Source organism: Ovis aries, chromosome 11 (genome assembly GCF_016772045.2).
Source record: "Ovis aries strain OAR_USU_Benz2616 breed Rambouillet chromosome 11, ARS-UI_Ramb_v3.0, whole genome shotgun sequence".
NCBI classification, from domain to species: domain Eukaryota; kingdom Metazoa; phylum Chordata; class Mammalia; order Artiodactyla; family Bovidae; genus Ovis; species Ovis aries.
The window spans coordinates 57,799,139-57,815,939 of record NC_056064.1 but is presented as its reverse complement, the minus strand read 5'-3'; the positions used below and the strand labels follow the sequence as shown (position 1 = coordinate 57,815,939).

General features: G+C 50.8%; 1 protein-coding gene across 11 annotated transcripts in view; it reads right to left on the bottom strand.

Annotated features, from left to right (window-relative positions):
- Positions 1-16,801, bottom strand: part of LOC105616444 (uncharacterized) — a 157,341-nt gene that overhangs the window by 58,059 nt on the left and 82,481 nt on the right. Inside the window, exon 2 of one of the 11 annotated variants that reach the window (XR_009595415.1) lies at positions 16,535-16,656. The exons of the other annotated variants lie outside the window; for them this stretch is intronic. The gene's annotated coding sequence lies outside the window, so the exon portion shown is untranslated. The remainder of the gene's footprint in view (positions 1-16,534; positions 16,657-16,801) is intronic. 11 annotated transcript variants of the gene reach the window in all.

Here is a 16,801-nt window from a genome sequence, read left to right as displayed (position 1 = left end):
TGGCTTCCCCAGCCAAATCTTGCCCCCAGTTCATACGCCATGCAGCTGACCCTCATGCAAACCCCAGCACTGTACGCTGTTTCTTCATTTAATTGGTAAGGAGGCATGCACGGAATTCCCCCTCTTCTTGGCTCCCTTTGGCACTAGTGGTAAAGAACCAGCTTGTCAAGCAGGGGATATAAGAGACGTGGATTGAATCCCTGGGTCAGGAAGATCCCCTGGAGAAGGGAACGGCAGCCCACTCCAGTACTCTTGCCTGGAAAACCCCATGGACAGAGGAGCCTGGTGGGCTACAGTCCATGGGGTCGCAGAGTCGGACATGACTGAAGCGACTTAGTACGTATATATCCTCAAAAGATGCTCTACCTTAAAGGTTTCCAGTTCTTGGTACCCTGGAAGGCTGGGGAAAGCTACAGGCTTTTGAACAGGAGGGTATCATAGGTGAGCAAACATAAAGATTTTATGAAAGTACAAAACAGTGTTAATTCAGCAATGACCAGTAACAGTGTGAGGAGAAGGGCTGTCTCCTATCTGATTGTTTGGGAGTCAGGTTTGTAGGAGGAAAGGCAGTGGATGGGACTTCCCTGGTGGTCCAGTGGCTAAGACTCCGTGCTCCTAATGCTGAGGACCAGGGTTCGGTTCCTGGTCAGGGAACTAGATCCCACATGCTGCAACTAAGACCTGGCTCAGCCAAATAAAGACATATTTTTTCAGAAGAGAAAGAGACAGAAGGTGGTGGAAAGAGAAGCTGCTGTGATGTCTGCTTCTCTTAGGAAACATCCATGCAGAAGGCGGCCTGATGGACTGACTTATCCAGAAGGTGCCAGGGCTCTACGGCTGTTGCTGGGAGAAATCAGCAGCTGTCTAGGGCTGGTCGGTCCTTTCTGAAATCAATTAAAGTTTGCCAGCTCCTTCTAACCACACGATTCGAGCAAGTGGGCAAATGAGGAGACACCATGGTCAAATCGGGAATGTTTCTTGCAAATCATGGGTTTGGAGCAGGATTTTGCGGAGGGAGAGTCTTTGAGAAAAATGTTGGGACAGCTACAGACAGGCGGGCTCTCTGTCAGAGCCGAGTCCTCCTTGTGATCCTGGAGATGGGGGTCGTCACCAGCCTCCACAGACACAGCGGCTGTTCGCTCAGTCGTCTGACTCTTTGCAACCCCATGGACTGCAGCCCACCAGGCTCCTCTGTCCATGGGGTTCTCCAGGCAAGAACACTGGAGTGGGTTGTCATGCCCTCCTTCAGGGGATCTTCCCAAGCCAGGGATTGAACTCGGGTCGTCAGTAGCTAATGATGAGGTCCCATAATGGATTAGGCATGTATTTTAAAATGCAAACACACACACACACACGCACACCACACATACACACCCACAAGAAGGTTCAGAGCCCCATCTCCTTAGCCTGGGATTTTTCAGGCTGAGGAGCTGGGTGTTACCCACGGGAACCAGTCTCTGTGAGGCCAATGTGGTTGAAACTCCTCTCCCAGGGACGACGTCACGTCTCCCAGACACTGGCTCCCTTGGGAATGTGTGAGCCGCTCCTCCAGAGCCAGGAGCAAAGGCTGGGGTGATTCATAACCCGCGCTCCCAGCCAGGTCACCCGTGGGCCCGTGGCTTCCGTCCATTCCTCAGGCTCATCTCTGAGCCCATCCCCGGGGGCTGACCCTGGAGCCAAGGCTGCTACTCCCAGGCTGCCTGCACTCCCAGCCCCCACCACCCCCAACCCCCGGGATCCTCAGACCACACAGCACAGCCTGTGACCAGCAGGGGCTGGGAGCCAGGGTGGAGGGCCCAGCGGGCAGAGCAGAGGAGGCAAGGGAAAAAGCTCCCTTAGTTGAAAAATTCAAAGCTCAGTTCCACCATCACCTCTTTTATTTTTTTAATTTTTATGAGTTTCCCCCATGTTTATTCCTAATACCCAGTCTGATAGTTACATTCATTGCTGAAGTTATCATACTGCTTTGCATCTCGTCACTTAACAGAATGTCTTGAAGAAGCTTCCAGGTCAGCACATAAAGATTTACTTCATTGGGCTTTTGTTTTACTTAAGCATAGTTGATCCACAATACCGTGTTAGTTTCAGGTATATAGCAAACTGAGTCAGTTATACAAATATATTTTCCACTTCTCTTCCATGATAGTTATTAAAAGATACTGAATATAGCTGTCCTGTGCTATACAGTAAATCCTTGCTGTTTATATTATATATAGTGGTACATGAGTCCAAAGTCACTTCAGCCCTGTCCAACTCTTTGCAACCCCCATGGACTGTAGCCCACCAGGTTCCTCTGTCCATGGGATTCTCCAGGCAAGAAGACTGGAGTGGGTTGCCATACGCTGCTCCAGGGGATTTTCCCGACCCAGGGATCAAACCCGAGTCTCTTGTGTCTCCTGTGTTGGCAGGCGGGTTCTTTACCGCTAGCACCACTGGTGTGTATCTGTTAATCCTATGTCCCTAATTTATCCCTCCCTCCTATTTCATCTCTGGTAAACCTAAGTGTGTCTCTACGCCTGCTCTGTTGCCTTTTAAATCACCAATGACACTTCACTCAGCTTACTCACCGCAGCCTCTAAGGTTTGCTTTTTCTAGGGTTTGTGATTCTGCACATTCAAGGGTCCTGGCCACCGTAAATCCTTTCTATAACAAGGTGGAACCAGGCAGAATATAAACAGACAAATACACATGACAGGTGAAATGAAATGAGCTCCCCAAGCAAGGCTCTGTTTTCACAAGTGGGGTCCACTTGGAAAAGGCAGGAGGGACAGGGGACGGAGCCGTGCTGGGCCTCCCGACAGCTCTGCTGGGCCTCCCATGCCCCACCCTACACCAGCTGGTACCGACTCATTCACCAACCCTGGGGGTTCTCTCCCGAAGGGATTTCAGCGCACACCATCCCTGCAAACACTTGGAGGCTGGGGTCTTGAAACTCAGCATTTGTTTCTGAAAAAAAATGGCACGGACATTACGTGGAGGATTTCCAAAACTCAGACCCTGTTTCCTGTTCTCTTATTTTAGAATATCACTGCTTTATCGCCTTTTCTGATTGTGAGTGGGCTTTATTCCAATCAGCACTTTAAGCCTGTAATTTTGGTTCTGGGTGCCTACACTCGCCCTCCCTACTTCAGAATTAGTCATCTAGAACAGGGACTGGCAGGCTGTCTGTAAAGGGCCAGATAGTAAATATGTTCAGCTTGGTGGGCCGTATGGTTTTTGTCAGAAGGCCTTAACTGTCTCTTGGCAGTGTGAAGTCAGCCGTCGGTGACTTGCAGACAAACGGGCATGGCTAAGTTGCAATAGAATTTTATTTATGAACACTGAAATTTAAATTCATATTGTTTTCACGCGTCAGAAAATGTTACTTAAAAAAAAAAAAAAAAAACAACTTTTAATGTGACAGTGATTCTTAGCTCATGAGCTACACCTGAACAGGTGGCAGGTTGGTCTTGGCCAAGGCTGCAGTTTGCTAACCCCTGGTCTAAAATCAAATATTTAAAAGGAAACTCTCTGTGAGCTATTTCTTTTGAAAAGAAATAGAAGAACAGTAAGGCTAACATTATATGCAGAGTAACATATATATAACATTATATGAAGGCAATGGCACCCCACTCCAGTACTCTGGCCTGGAAAATCCCATGGACGGAGGAGCCTGGTGGGCTGCAGTCCATGGGGTCTCCAAGAGTTGGACACGACTGAGCAACTTCACTTTCACTTTTCACTTTCATGCATTGGAGAAGGAAATGGCAACCCACTCCAGTGTTCTTGCCTGGAGAATCCCAGGGACAGGAGCGCCTGGTGGGCTGCCATCTTTGGGGTCGCACAGAGTCGGACACGACTGAAGCGGCTCAGCAGCAGCAGCAATAGCAGAGTACATTATGAGAAACACTGGGCTGGAAGAAGCACAAGCTAGAATCAAGATTGCTGGGAGAAATATCAGTAACCTCAGATATGCAGATGACGTCACCCTTAAGGCAGAAAGTGAAGAGGAACTAAAGAGCCTCTTGATGAAAGTGAAAGAGGAGAGCGAAAAAGTTGGCTTAAAGGTCAACATTCAGAAAACTAAGATCATGGCATCTGGTCCCATCATTTCATGGGAAATAGATGGGGAAACAGTGGAAACACAGTCAGACTTTATTTTGGGGGGGCTCCTAAATCACTGCAGATGGTGACTGCAGCCGTGAAATTAAAAGACCCTTATTCCTCAGAAAGAAAGTTATGACCACCCTAGATAGCATATTCAAAAGCAGAGACATTACTTTGCCAGCAAAGGTCCATCTAGTCAAGGCTATGGTTTTTCCAGTGGTCATGTATGGATGTGAGAGTTGGACTGTGAAGACAGCTGAGTGCCGAAGAACTGATGCTTTTGAACTGTGGTGTTGGAGAAGACTTTTGAGAGTCCCTTGGACTGCAAGGAGATCCAACCAGTTCATCCTAAAGGAGATCAGTCCTGGGTGTTCCTTGGAAAGACAGATGCTGAAGCTGAAACTCCAATACTTTGGCCACCTCATGTGAAGAGCTGACTTATTGGAAAAGACTCTGATGCTGGGAGGGATAAGGGGCAGGAGGAGAAGGGGACAACAGAGGATGAGATGGCTGGATGGCATCACTGACTCGATGCACATGAGTTTGGGTAAACTCTGGGAGTTGGTGACGGACAGAAAGGCCTGGTGTGCTGCGATTCATGGGGTCGCAAAAAGTCGGACACAACTGAGCGACTGAACTGAACTGAACTGAACTGAAGGCCAACATTTATGGAGCACTTACTAAACGGACGAACTCAACATGGAAAACTTCTTCTTCTCATCATAACACCCGAGGTCAGTCAAAGTCAAAGTGAAAGTTGCTCAGTCATGTCCAACTCTTTGTGACCCCAGGGACTAATCAGTCTGTGGAACTCTCCAGGCCAGAATACTGGAGTGGGTAGCCTTTCCCTTCTCCAGGGGATCATCCCAACCCAGGGTTCGAACCCAGGTTTCCCACACTGCAGGTGGATTCTTTACCAGCTGAGCCACAAGGGAAGCCCAAGAATACTGGAGTGGGTAGCCTATCCTTTCTTCAGCAGATCTTCCCAACCCAGGAATCACCCCGGGGTCTCCTGCATTGCAGGCGGATTCTTTACCAACTGAGCCCCCAAGGAAGCCCTGATATCCCTGTTTTTATAGATGGGGAGACTGCGGGTTACGAGGAAAACAGACACATCAAATTCACCCAGCAAGGATCTGAACCCAAGAGCTGGGACTGCAAACAGAGACAGAGGACACGTGTGTTCGGCATCCTTGGACCACACTGTGTATTGAGGAGGAGGTGATGCGAAGCAGTCACCCGTCCTGCTCCAGCTTCATGTGGCCAGTTCAGGAAAGCCGTTCATCCCAGCCCCCACTGCGGAGGGACCACCATCTCCTTCCTGCACTCTCCTTCTCAAGCATTCTCCCAAGTCAAACGGAGCGTGAAGGGACTCCAAGAAGAGCCCAGCTCGGAGGCAGGAGGATGTGCGTTTTACAGCCTGTTAAGTGTCACCTCCTACTGTGGGTCACAGAAAGAAGAGGCGTGGACATGGATGGGCAACTTGCAGAGACTGAATGAACTTCAGCTCCTTAGTTTCAGCTCTGCTGGGTGAACCGGTCACTGGTCCCTGAGTTTCCACCCTGGGCTCCCAAGAAGCAGAGTTCTGCCCACTCACAGCCCCCCTCCCCACGAGAAGCCTCTGCCTCCAGCCACTCGGGTCTCCCAAATCTCCCGTTTCTGCATTTCTCCCAGCCCCGGCCCTTCCCACGGCCGGCCTCCTCCTTCCAGGCTGGATGCAAAAACGGCCCTGGTGTTTCTGCCACTCCCTGCCCCCAGATGGAAGGGGGACAGGGAAGAGACCAGGGTGGCTGCTCTCCATTCCTTCTAGGCTCGCTGCCTGATTTCTTTTCCATCCCGGGCACCAAGGCACAGCTGGGTAGAACATCCCTTGGCTCCTCTGGTCCCACCACACCCGGTGGAAAGCCACAGGTCCCGAATGTCAAACCGACCAGGGTGAGCGAAAGCCTCTGCTGGAGCTGCACTTTGCCCAGCAGACACGCACATAGGTTCCCCGATCTCTTCTGGGGCTTCTGGAGAAGGAGACCCAGAGCCACCCATCCCGGAGCTCCGAGAGGCCGAGCAGGCAGGAGGTGAGCGTCTCGTTATGTAAAGCACTTGGCTCCCTCCTCTTTCTCTGCATCCTGCTAGCAATTTTGCATCCGGTTTGGGAATTCCAAGAACATCTGCCATTGTCTCTTGCCCAACCACACATGTGTGAGCCCCAGGGCGGGATCGTGTTCATACCTGCCGCTGCCCTATCATTAGCTGTGAACCAGCGGAGAAACACACAAAACCCCCGGCCGGCAGCCACACCTGCGGAATTCCACCTCTCTGCCTCATCCCGCTCCCAATGAAGGCAGGGAGACCAAGGCGCTTTCCGGCAGGGAGGATCAGGATCACAGGGGGCCTGTCTCAGCGGCCAAGGTCCTCTAACCAGTCGGAACCTCGTGGCCAGGTCAGGGGAGGCCGGGTGGGAGCAGGCGAGATGCAGCTGAGTTCAAGAACCCCAGAACCACTGGCTTGTGTTGATTCTATATGAAGCATTGCTGATGGCCTCTGATCAAATCAGGCTGGGACGTTTTAGACTGGAGCGCCCAAAATGCAAGAAACAGTTGTCCCTGGAGTCAGCTGGTAAAGAACCCACCAACCAATGCAGGAGACGTCAGAGATGTGGGTTCATTTCCTGGATCGGGAAGATCCCCTGGAGGAGGGCATGGCAACCCACCCCAGTATTCTTGACAGGAGAATCCCATGGACAGAGGAATCTGGCAGGCTACAGTCCATGGGGTTGCAAAAGAGTTAGACACGACTTCTTGACTAAATAAGAAATCCCCATTCTAAGCCCGGTCCTTCACTTCCCTCCTGCACACTCTCGGCCTCTTCTTTGTCCCCCAGCTCACCTGCTCTCTGTTGCTGCCCTTCAGTCACTAAGTCATGTTCAACTCTCTGTGAACTCATGAACTATAGGGCTCTTCTGTCCTCCACTATCTCTCAGAGCTTGCTCAAACTCACGTCCAGCGAATTCAGCTGATGCCCATCCAAGCATCTAATCCTCTGTCGTCCCCTTCTCCTCCCGCCTTCAATCTTTCCCAGCTTCAGGGTCTTTTCCAATGAGTCAGCTCTTTGCATCAAGTGGCCAAATTATTGGAGCTTCAGCATCAGCATCAGTCCTTCCAATGAATATTCAGGACCGATTTCCTTTAGGATTGACTAACTGGATCTCCTTGCAGTCCAAGGGACTCTCAAGAGCCTTCTCCAACAACACAACGCAAAAGGATCAATCTTCAGTGCTCAGCCTTCTTTATGTTCCAACTTATCTGCCTCCACTCAGCATAGTTTGCGGGGTCCCCACCTCACTCCCTTCTCCACTGCATCTCCCAGGGTACACCTTTCCTGGGGATGGGTGCACATTCCCCAGTCTCCCCCCAGCACAGGGAAGTTGACGGCCTCCAGGCCCCACTCTACGCTCTGCTCCACCCCTCTGCTTTCTGGGTTCATGTGCTTATTTCCCACCATCAGGCATCCGCTCAGCTCCAAAGGGAACTAGAGGCCATGCGTACATTTATCCCTAGGATCTGATGTTATCCCATGCAAAGAAGGAAGCCAATCAGTGTTTAAGTAAATAAAGCAGTGCCTCTGGCCTCTCTTCCTAATCTCAAATTCCCCTCTCCAGGAGTCAAGTAGACATCTTCCCAGGAACAACACCCAAGCAATTCCAGAAACTCAGGTAACTCCTCCTGTTGTTATCATCTCGGCTTATGCATACGCCCAGGTCTTAGGATGAGGGAGACTCCCAGGAGATGCAAATTAAATGATCAGGGAAGTAGGGAGGACTCGCCTTCTAGCTCAGGCTTGGGCTCATATTCGTAACATCACCTGGGCCGCATCCCACTCTTAACCCCACAGCATTGTGGGTACTCACGTTGTCAACGTCACCCGCCCCCACCACCCCACCAATGTTGCCTGCTTCATCACCCCCTCCCCTCCACCACCACCGAGGCCCTGCGCCATCCTCGCGGGTGAACCTCCCATGTACTTTCCACTCCTTGCTCACCTGCCATCTCTCCCTCCCTGACCTGCTGCCGGGGGACGGGGGAGTAAGGTCAAGTCAAGCCCTAGCTCAAAAACCTTCCTAGCTCTGCAGAGCCCCCAGGTCTGCCCTCGTTTTGGCCCCACCCACCATCCCTTGGACTTCCCTTGTAGCTCCTGCGATGCAGGAGATCCGGGTTTGATTCCTGGATTGGGAAGATCCCCTGGAGAAGGGAATGGCAACGCACTCAAGTATTCCTGCCTGGAGAATCCCATGGACAGAGGAGCCCGGCAGGCTACAGTCCATGGGGTTGCAAGAGTTGGACACAACTTGGCAATTAAACCGCCACCACCATCCCTTCCGCTAGTCCTCCAGCCCCACCCAGTCCTGGGAGGTCCTGCCCAGATTCGCCTCTGGCCCCCCAGGGCTCACTGCATGTTTCCACTGGAAAGGACCACCTTCTCTCCCTCACCTCAGCTCTGCCGAGAAAGACCCTCCGAGGCCTCCTGAGCGACGACTTTCTCCAGCTTCCCCAGACACGCTGCCTGGCACATTCTTCCACCAAAGTGCCCGGGGCGCTGGGCCGGCACTTGCACACTCTAGCTCATGTTTTGCCGTCTGCCCTCCCCTCGAAGACAGACACCAGGTCGTACACTTCTGGGCCCAGAAGAAACGCTTCCCATGAGCCAGCTGCTTATACATCAGGAGAGCGTACGCCGTTTGAGGATATATAGACATACTTTTCCTTCTTTCAGGCAGTGATGGCTGGGATAAGCCCTAGATTACTGACCACCCAGGGGGCATCAAGGTGCGCACCTGCTCCCACCAGGAAAGACTCACGTTTCCAGAGGGATGCCCGTGGAGACCTTTCGAAACAGTGGGAAACCGAGACACACCCTTCCAGGCTTTCCAACCCCCTTCAGCTGCCACATTCTCCCAGTCCATGTATTTGATCTTCATGTAAGATTTTATTGACACCAAGGGATAAGTGACTACAACTTTTTAAACTGCTAATGTACTCCATGAGTTTGAGTAAACTCTGGGAGTTGGTGATGGACAGGGAGGCCTGGCGCACTGCAGCCCATGGGGTCGCAAATAGTCAGACACAACTGAGCGACTGAACTGAACTGAATGTACTCCAACCAGTTCACCTTAAACAAGCGTAGAGTAAGGCCCAGAGAGGGGAGGTCACTTACTCAGAATCACACAGCTACCAGGAGGCAGTGATGTGCACAGCAAAAGTGTTAGCCACTCAGTTGTGTCCGACTCTTTGAGACCCCACGGACCGTAAGCCCGCCAGGTTCCTCTGTCCATGGGATTCTCCAGGCAAGAATGCTGGAGTGGGTTGCCATTCCCTTCTCCAGGGGATCTTCCCAAAGGAGGGATCAAACTCGGGTCTCCTGTATTGCAGGAGGGTTCTTTGCCACTTGCACCACCTTGGAAACCCAGAATCATATGAAGGGCCCATAATTTAAATATCGGCAACTAAACTCAAACCATTGTCTTGTAAGGTCTACGCACAAAATAAACACCCATACGCAGGTCTCTGGGGCCCTTCATTAGTGAATTCCACCACTGAAAAATGCCTTTCTGGTTGAAAGATCAGTTAATAAGGCAAAGAAAAGAGAAGCAAGGTCTGGGATCCAGAGTTTATAACGAACATTTGGGTCTGAAAGAAGCCTTCTGGTATAAAATATAACTTCTAAAAATGAGGCATTTCAAACCACCTACAACTATCCCATACTTGGGCCACCTGATGTGAGGAGCCAACTCATCAGAAAAGACCCTGATGCTGGGAAAGATTGAAGGTGGGAGGAGAAGGGGACGACAGAGGATGCGATGGTTGGATGGCATCACTGATTTAGTGGACATGAACTTGGGCAAACCCCAAGAGAGGACAAGGAAGCCTGGCATGCCACAGTCCATGGGATCACAAAGAGTCCGATGCAACTTGGCAACTGAACAACAGCAACAAAGATCCCATCCTTGTATCCGCCGTGCCCGCACGGCAGGTCAGGCGTTCTGGGGAGAACAGACAGGAGAAACAAGCCAGCCATCCCTTTCTAATAAAACTCTGAAAATGCTCTCCTTAAGTAACTGCGGTTCTGATTTGAGAGTAATAACGACGCCAATAAATTAAAGCAAGGAGCCCCAGCGGTTTCCAGCTGGAGGCTGCTCCCTGACGGAAGATCCGCAGATTCAGACAGACCCAAGTAGGAGAAATGACCCCAGTTATCAGGGCCAGCCCATCTCCCACTTCCCCCCGCATCCCGCCCATAAAACACGATGATTTACAGGGGCTCGGGGAGGGAGCGCTCACTTCCCCTCTGCAGAATTTATTCCCCTTTAATGGGCTGCCAGGCTCCCCCTCCCTCTGGTCTCTTCCTCTCCTGGTCGGCTGTCTCTGGGCCTGCCTCTGCACCCTCTCCTCTTCCAAGGGACAGTCAAGGTCAAGGTGGCAACATGCCACTGGCCAGACACAATGGCTCGAGGAAGCAGCAGCAGGAGAAAGTGGCCTCAGGCTCCAGGCGCTGGCCTGGCAGACGTGGGCTCCCCGAGGCTCCACCCGGCTTTTATTGGGGAAAGAAGCTTATTACAGCGAATAATCCAGCCGTTGGTGGAAAATCGGAATGTAGCAGAGAGTCTTGGCCACGGTGCAGGGGATGGGAGTCAGTCCGCCGAAGCGGCACAGGAATGATTTACGGTCCCTGAACACGGCTCCAGGACTAATGGGGACCAGAATCGGTAATTATACAAGCCCTACAATTACTCCAAATCCCTACCCACCATGCTCCCACCCACTGGTCTTTTCCAAGAAGCGATGGCTCTGAACCCTGGAGACCAGAGGTTAAGAAGTGAGGGAAGGTCTTAGAAATTGCATGCCTGCTGGTGAAGATTCCTACCTCGAGCTATGAGAAGACGTCTTCTGGGGGAGAGCAGAAGAAAATCCCTCAGTGCAAGCAATGAGACACCTGACTGTCTTACTTCACAAAGCTCCTTCTTTAACACGAGTTCCTTGGATTCTTGCCGCTCTGCTTGGTCAGTGTGACTCTATTTGGTGAATGAGGAACCGAGGCTCAGCGAGCTTAGGTGACTGGTCCAGGTCACACAGCCAGCTAGTGACAGACCTTCTTAGTCTAGGTCTAGAATTATTTCTACTGAAATACACCGACCAAAGTTGTTTGGAAGTACACAAAAAACATACATAATATAATATATATTATGGGGCTTCCCCAATGGCTTAGCAATAAAGAATCCATTTGCAATGCAGAAGACACGGGTTCAAATCCTGGGTCAGGAAGATCCCCTGGAGGAAATGGCAACCCACTCCAGTGTTCTTGCCTGGAGAATCCCATGGACAGAGAAGGCTGGCGGGCTATGGTCTATGGGGCCGCAAAGAGTCAGACACGACTGATGTGAATGAGCAGACGTGCATACGATATATACTATATCTCATAATATATAATATATACACAATGACGATATAATATATATGTCTATAGAGACACACACACACACACATGCACACATCAGTCGATCCTCAAGGAAATTAACCCGAATATTCATGGGAAGGACTGATGCTGAAGCTCCAATACTTTGGCCACCTCATGCAAAGAGCCGACTTGTTGGAAAAGACTCTGATGCTGGGAAAAACTGAGGGCAAAAAAAGGAGAAGAGAGCGGCAGAGGATGAGATGATTCGATAGCACTGCTGACTCAATGGACACAAATCTGAGAAGACTCTGGGAGATGGTGAAGGACAGGGAAACCTGCAGCGTGGCTGTCCATGGGGTCGCAAAGCATCGGACATCACTGAGCGACTGAGAACAACACAGGCATACATAACAGCGCAAATGTCAACAGCTAAAAGGAAAGATCTCGAGGGCCATCTCAGATGACCCCGGGATAGACACAGCCAAGCACGTATCCTGCAAAGTCACCTTTCTCTTTCCAACAACAGGAGAGGAATTTGTTCCCCTCAGCATCCCAGAATTCTGTGTTCTCTCTTCCCTTCAGGCCCCAAATGCCTTTTAATCTTCACCACAGTTCTGCAAGGAGAGACACGGGGCAGGAACTGTCAGGCCTGACGGACTCCAGATCACCCATAACTCCGTCGGAAACCTGCACAAGCTCCCGAGAGGCCCGGGAACCCAGATGGCTCCTCTGGGAGGGGCTTTCTCTGGGTGGGGCCGGAGCAACGTCAAGTCTTTAGGCCCTAGACTCCCCCAGATGCTCAGAAAGAAGGGTCCCTGGGGACAGAGTCTTTGTGTTTCCACACCTGGACTTAGGATATATCCACCCTGGTAGACAGACAGACACCTGGGGCCACTTGACAGGGTTGGCTGGAAGCAAAATGCATATTTCTGAAGACTCTAGGCTCACGTGAGCTGTGAGACTCTCACAGTTCCACTGATGGTGGACCGGAAGATACAGTTGAGACCAGGTGGTCAGGCAAAAGGAGTCCAGCCGGCAGGAGTAGACCTGAAGGTCAATTCACACCACGGGTTGACACACCAGTAGGCTGGTCACTCTTTTCTTTCGTTTTTTTCCCTTGTTCTCTTTCCCTACAGGGACCGCCATGCAAATGCTTCTGGCTGCCTCTGGCCCTTCTAAGAGCAATGGGAAGATGGACGGTTCACCTTTGCTTAATCTATGCAAAGCATCCTACTTACAATATCAGGAAAAGCCGGTCCATTATTCTACCTTCAGAGATGCAGCTAATGGATCCCCAGCTGGACTTGGCTGAGCTTTTGCTCATGCTTTGGAGAGAAAGAACTGGGACCTTGCCCAAGGAAGCACCCTCTCTTTTAGAAAACTAGAAAAGTTGTGACATTTAGTTTGTGTGGCCGCTCAGCTCTCATCCCCACCTGGCTTGTCCCCCACCCAGACACCTCCTGGATCCAGGTCTTATTCTCAACTAGCTGCCCACAAAGCCCCAGCAGGTGTAAATGGATCAACAGAGTAGTAATTCAGTCATACATATGCACAGGTGTAGCCAACCCCTCCCAGGGCCTTCTGCAGGTCAAAAGAAGGTTCTTTTTAGGCGAAAAGTCTCTAAAATTCAAAGGAAACATGCTCCAACACAGCGTTTCTCAACCTTGGAGCTCCTGATCTGTTAGGCTGGATAACTCTTTACAGAGAGACGCTGCCCTGTGCCTTGTAGGATGTTGCGTGCGTGCCGTGAGCATGCTCGGTGGCTAAGTCATGTCTGACTCTTTTGCAACCCCGTGGACTGTAGCCCTTCAGCTTCCTCCGTCCATGGGATTCTCCAGGCAAGAATACTGGAGTGGGTTGCCATGCCCTCCTCCAGGGGATCTTCCCGACCCAGGGATCGAACCTGCGTCTCTTACGTCTCCTGAGCTGGCAGGTGTGTTCTCTACCGCTAGCGCCCCTGGAAAGCCCTTACCTTTTTTTCACATTTTGCTGTGACTTTTTGGTGTTTGTTTTCTGGAGTACAGCTGCTTTACAATGCTGTGTTGTTTCCACTGTGTCACCAAGTGGATCAGCCACGTGTATCCCCCTCCCTCCTGGACTCCCTCTCCCTGCCCTGTCTCACCCAAAGGACACAGCCTGTCTTTCCGCTGCTCTGCTTTCAGCCCTACGCCGTTCACCAGCTTGACTGCTTCTCTCTCCCTTCGCCTCTTCTAAGGAACAGTCAGTCTTCTGATACATCTTATTCATGGAGGAGGAAAGAGGCACCCAAGCTGGTTCTTATTTACCCAAGTGTCTGTTGGGCCCTCGAAATTCTCCTGGAAGCTGGAGTCCAGCTAGGACCCTGATTAAGATGCCGAGAAAATCGTGGAGGAGAAAGGGGTGGGGGGCAAGCTCCTGATTAATTGAGAAAACGCAGCCATGCCACGTTTGAATAAGACTGCCCGGTGGAATGCAGGGCGCTTTTTTGTGTGCTCATTCGGTTGAAACAAAAGCGAATAGAGTGGACGACAAAGGGGTCAGGGGAGGGGAGCCCAGCAGCCAATGGATTCTTGCGAACAGGCCCTGTCTGGGGAGATGGAAGCACTGCGCTGACAGCCAGTCAAGGGCATTTGCTGATGAAATCTGTCCACCTAAGTCCTTAAGCTCATTTTTTTTATTTCTGTCTACGATGAACAGTTCCCTTCCCCCAAATTTAATCACTGAAACTTCCTCTCTAGGGCAACACTGTCCAGCACAGAAGCACTGGAAATGTGACAAGCGAATTGAAGTGTGCTGTGAGGGTAGAATAAATGCCGGATTTCCTAGATTTCACATTAAAAAAAAAAAAAAGGCAATCTCACTAATGAGGCTTCCCTGGTGGCTCAGATGGTAAAGAATCCGCCTGCAATGCAGGGACATCCAAGTTCAGTCCCAGGGTCGGGAAGATCCCCTGGAGAAGAGAATGCCTACCCACTCCAGTACTCTTGCCTGGAGAATCCCATGGACAGAGAGGAGCCTGGCGGGCTACAGTCCATGGGGTCACAAAGAGTCAGATATGACTGAGCAACTAATACTTTCACTTTTCACTATCTCACTAACAGATTTTTTTTTATATCAATTGCAGGTTGAAATAAGACTGGGGATACACTGAGTTGTATAAAATATATTGTAAAACCTGATTGTATCTGTTTCCTCTGTCTTTTTTTTTTTAAATGTAATTACTAGAAAGTTTAAAATTACATGTGGGCTGTGGAGCAGTAAAGTTTTTTATTTTCCTAAATGGACTTAATAATAATAATAATTACCCCTTCTTCTATGTACTTAGAAACTTGCCAGTGCCTAGGAAATAAAATCAGCATGGCAAAGGAGAAAGGTCATTAGTCTGAAAGTCAGGGGATCTGAATCACTGCCCAGAGTCTTCTACTGACCAGCAAGTCTGCTGCCTGTTTTTGTAAATAAAGTTTTATTGGAACACACTCCAAAAAAATGGCCTCTGCAGCTTGGATTTTATTTCTATGGGACAGTGCTGCTCCAGGTTAATGATTCTGGGTTGCTGGTCTCTTCTTCCGCTCTTACCCTCTCCTCTTCTTTGCAGATCTATCTCAGATTATCTGGATCCTCTTAAGGAGTGTATCAGGACTCCCCCGGCGGTCTAGTGGTTAAGAGTGCACGGGCCGATGCAGAGGACACGGGTCCAATCCCTGGTCTGGGAAGATTCCACATGCTAGGTCTGTCTGCCACAGACATGAAGCCCAGGCTCTACAGCCCGGGATCCACAACCAGAGACGCCACTGCACGGAGCAGCCCTCACACGGCAACTGCAGAGCAGCCCCTGCTCACTGCAACTTAAGAACGTCCGTGCACAGCACAGAGGGCCCAGCGCAGCCATAGATCAACGGCCTTAAAAAATAAACAGTGTAACCATCTCCATTCACTTGCCAAAGGCAGTCAGGGGGTCTTCTGCACCTCGAAGAACAAAGTTGGCATCTGTAAGGGGACCCCAACATGATTCACAGTCTTGGATAGGAGACAGCCTGACATAGCCCGCAGCCCTCGCTTTAGAGGTGGCAGGAGCTGGCCCCAGGGGGTCTGCCAACACACAAATGATGAATGGACGCCCCTCCCTGGCCCGGCCGCCATGCTGCATTGATTCCATGCAAGCAGCTGGTGAGGCTTGCCTTTCCCCTCCAACACAGAAGTGGTTTTTCTGGTTCTGCTTAGCTTCCTGGTGACACTCATCCTGCCACTCTTTACATCACAGCTTGCTTTTTCCCCTGCCCTGGATAACACAAGAATTGTACATCTCTCCATAGAGGAACTTGTTTGGGGAGATAGGTTTGGTTCTCCAAGGCAGCCCCTTTTCCCGTCCTCCTGTCGAGGGCGTCAGTTGGTCAGGTCAGTTCAGTTCAGTCACTCAGTCGTGCCTGACTCTTTGTGACCCCATGAACTGCAGCATGCCAGGCCTCCCTGTCAGGGCATGTTCAAAAAGAGAGCAAAGGGACGCAGTTAAGAAAGGGCACTCATCATCCCAACCTACGGCATGGCCTTGGAAGGATAATTTTCCTCCAGAAAGTCTAAGGGCAGCAGTGATCAGAGCAGCAGACCAGGAGTTCTCAAGAGGAAGCAACTTTGACCCTGCTTGTACTCAGCTGCTAAGTCACGCCTGACTCCTTGCAACCCCACGGACTGGAGTCCACCAGGCTCGGCTGTCATGGGATTTCTCAGCCACGAATACTGGAGTGCGTTGCCATTTCCTTCTCCAAGAGCTCTTCCCGACTCAGGGATTTTACTGTCTCCTGCTTGGCAGGCGGATTCTTTGCCACTGAGCCTCTGACTCTACCAGGTGGCAGTTGGTAACATCTGAAGACATTTTTGGTTTTCAGAACTGGGGTTGAAGAACATTACTGGGACCTAGTGGGTAGAGGTCAACAGATACCGCTAAACATCCTACAATGCATAGGACAGTGCCCCACAAAAATGGCCCCCCCAAAGTCAACCCCCACTGAGGTTGAGAAACTCTGACCTGGAATACGGACAAGACCAGCCTCCCGCACCACCGCCACCAAGCCACAGCTTGCTCTAATCTCTGGCATCAACGAACATCCATCTTCCAACAAACACTCCTGGGCGTGGGTCCAGGAAAACCTGAAGGATCAGGGCAAGAAGAACAACTGGGAGAAGAGAAACAGTACAAACATGATTAAATAAATTAGCCCCGCTAATTACCGAGTGTCTAACTTAGCACCTGGAGCAACAGCTGGTGTTGCACTGAGTTGAGCAAACACCATCC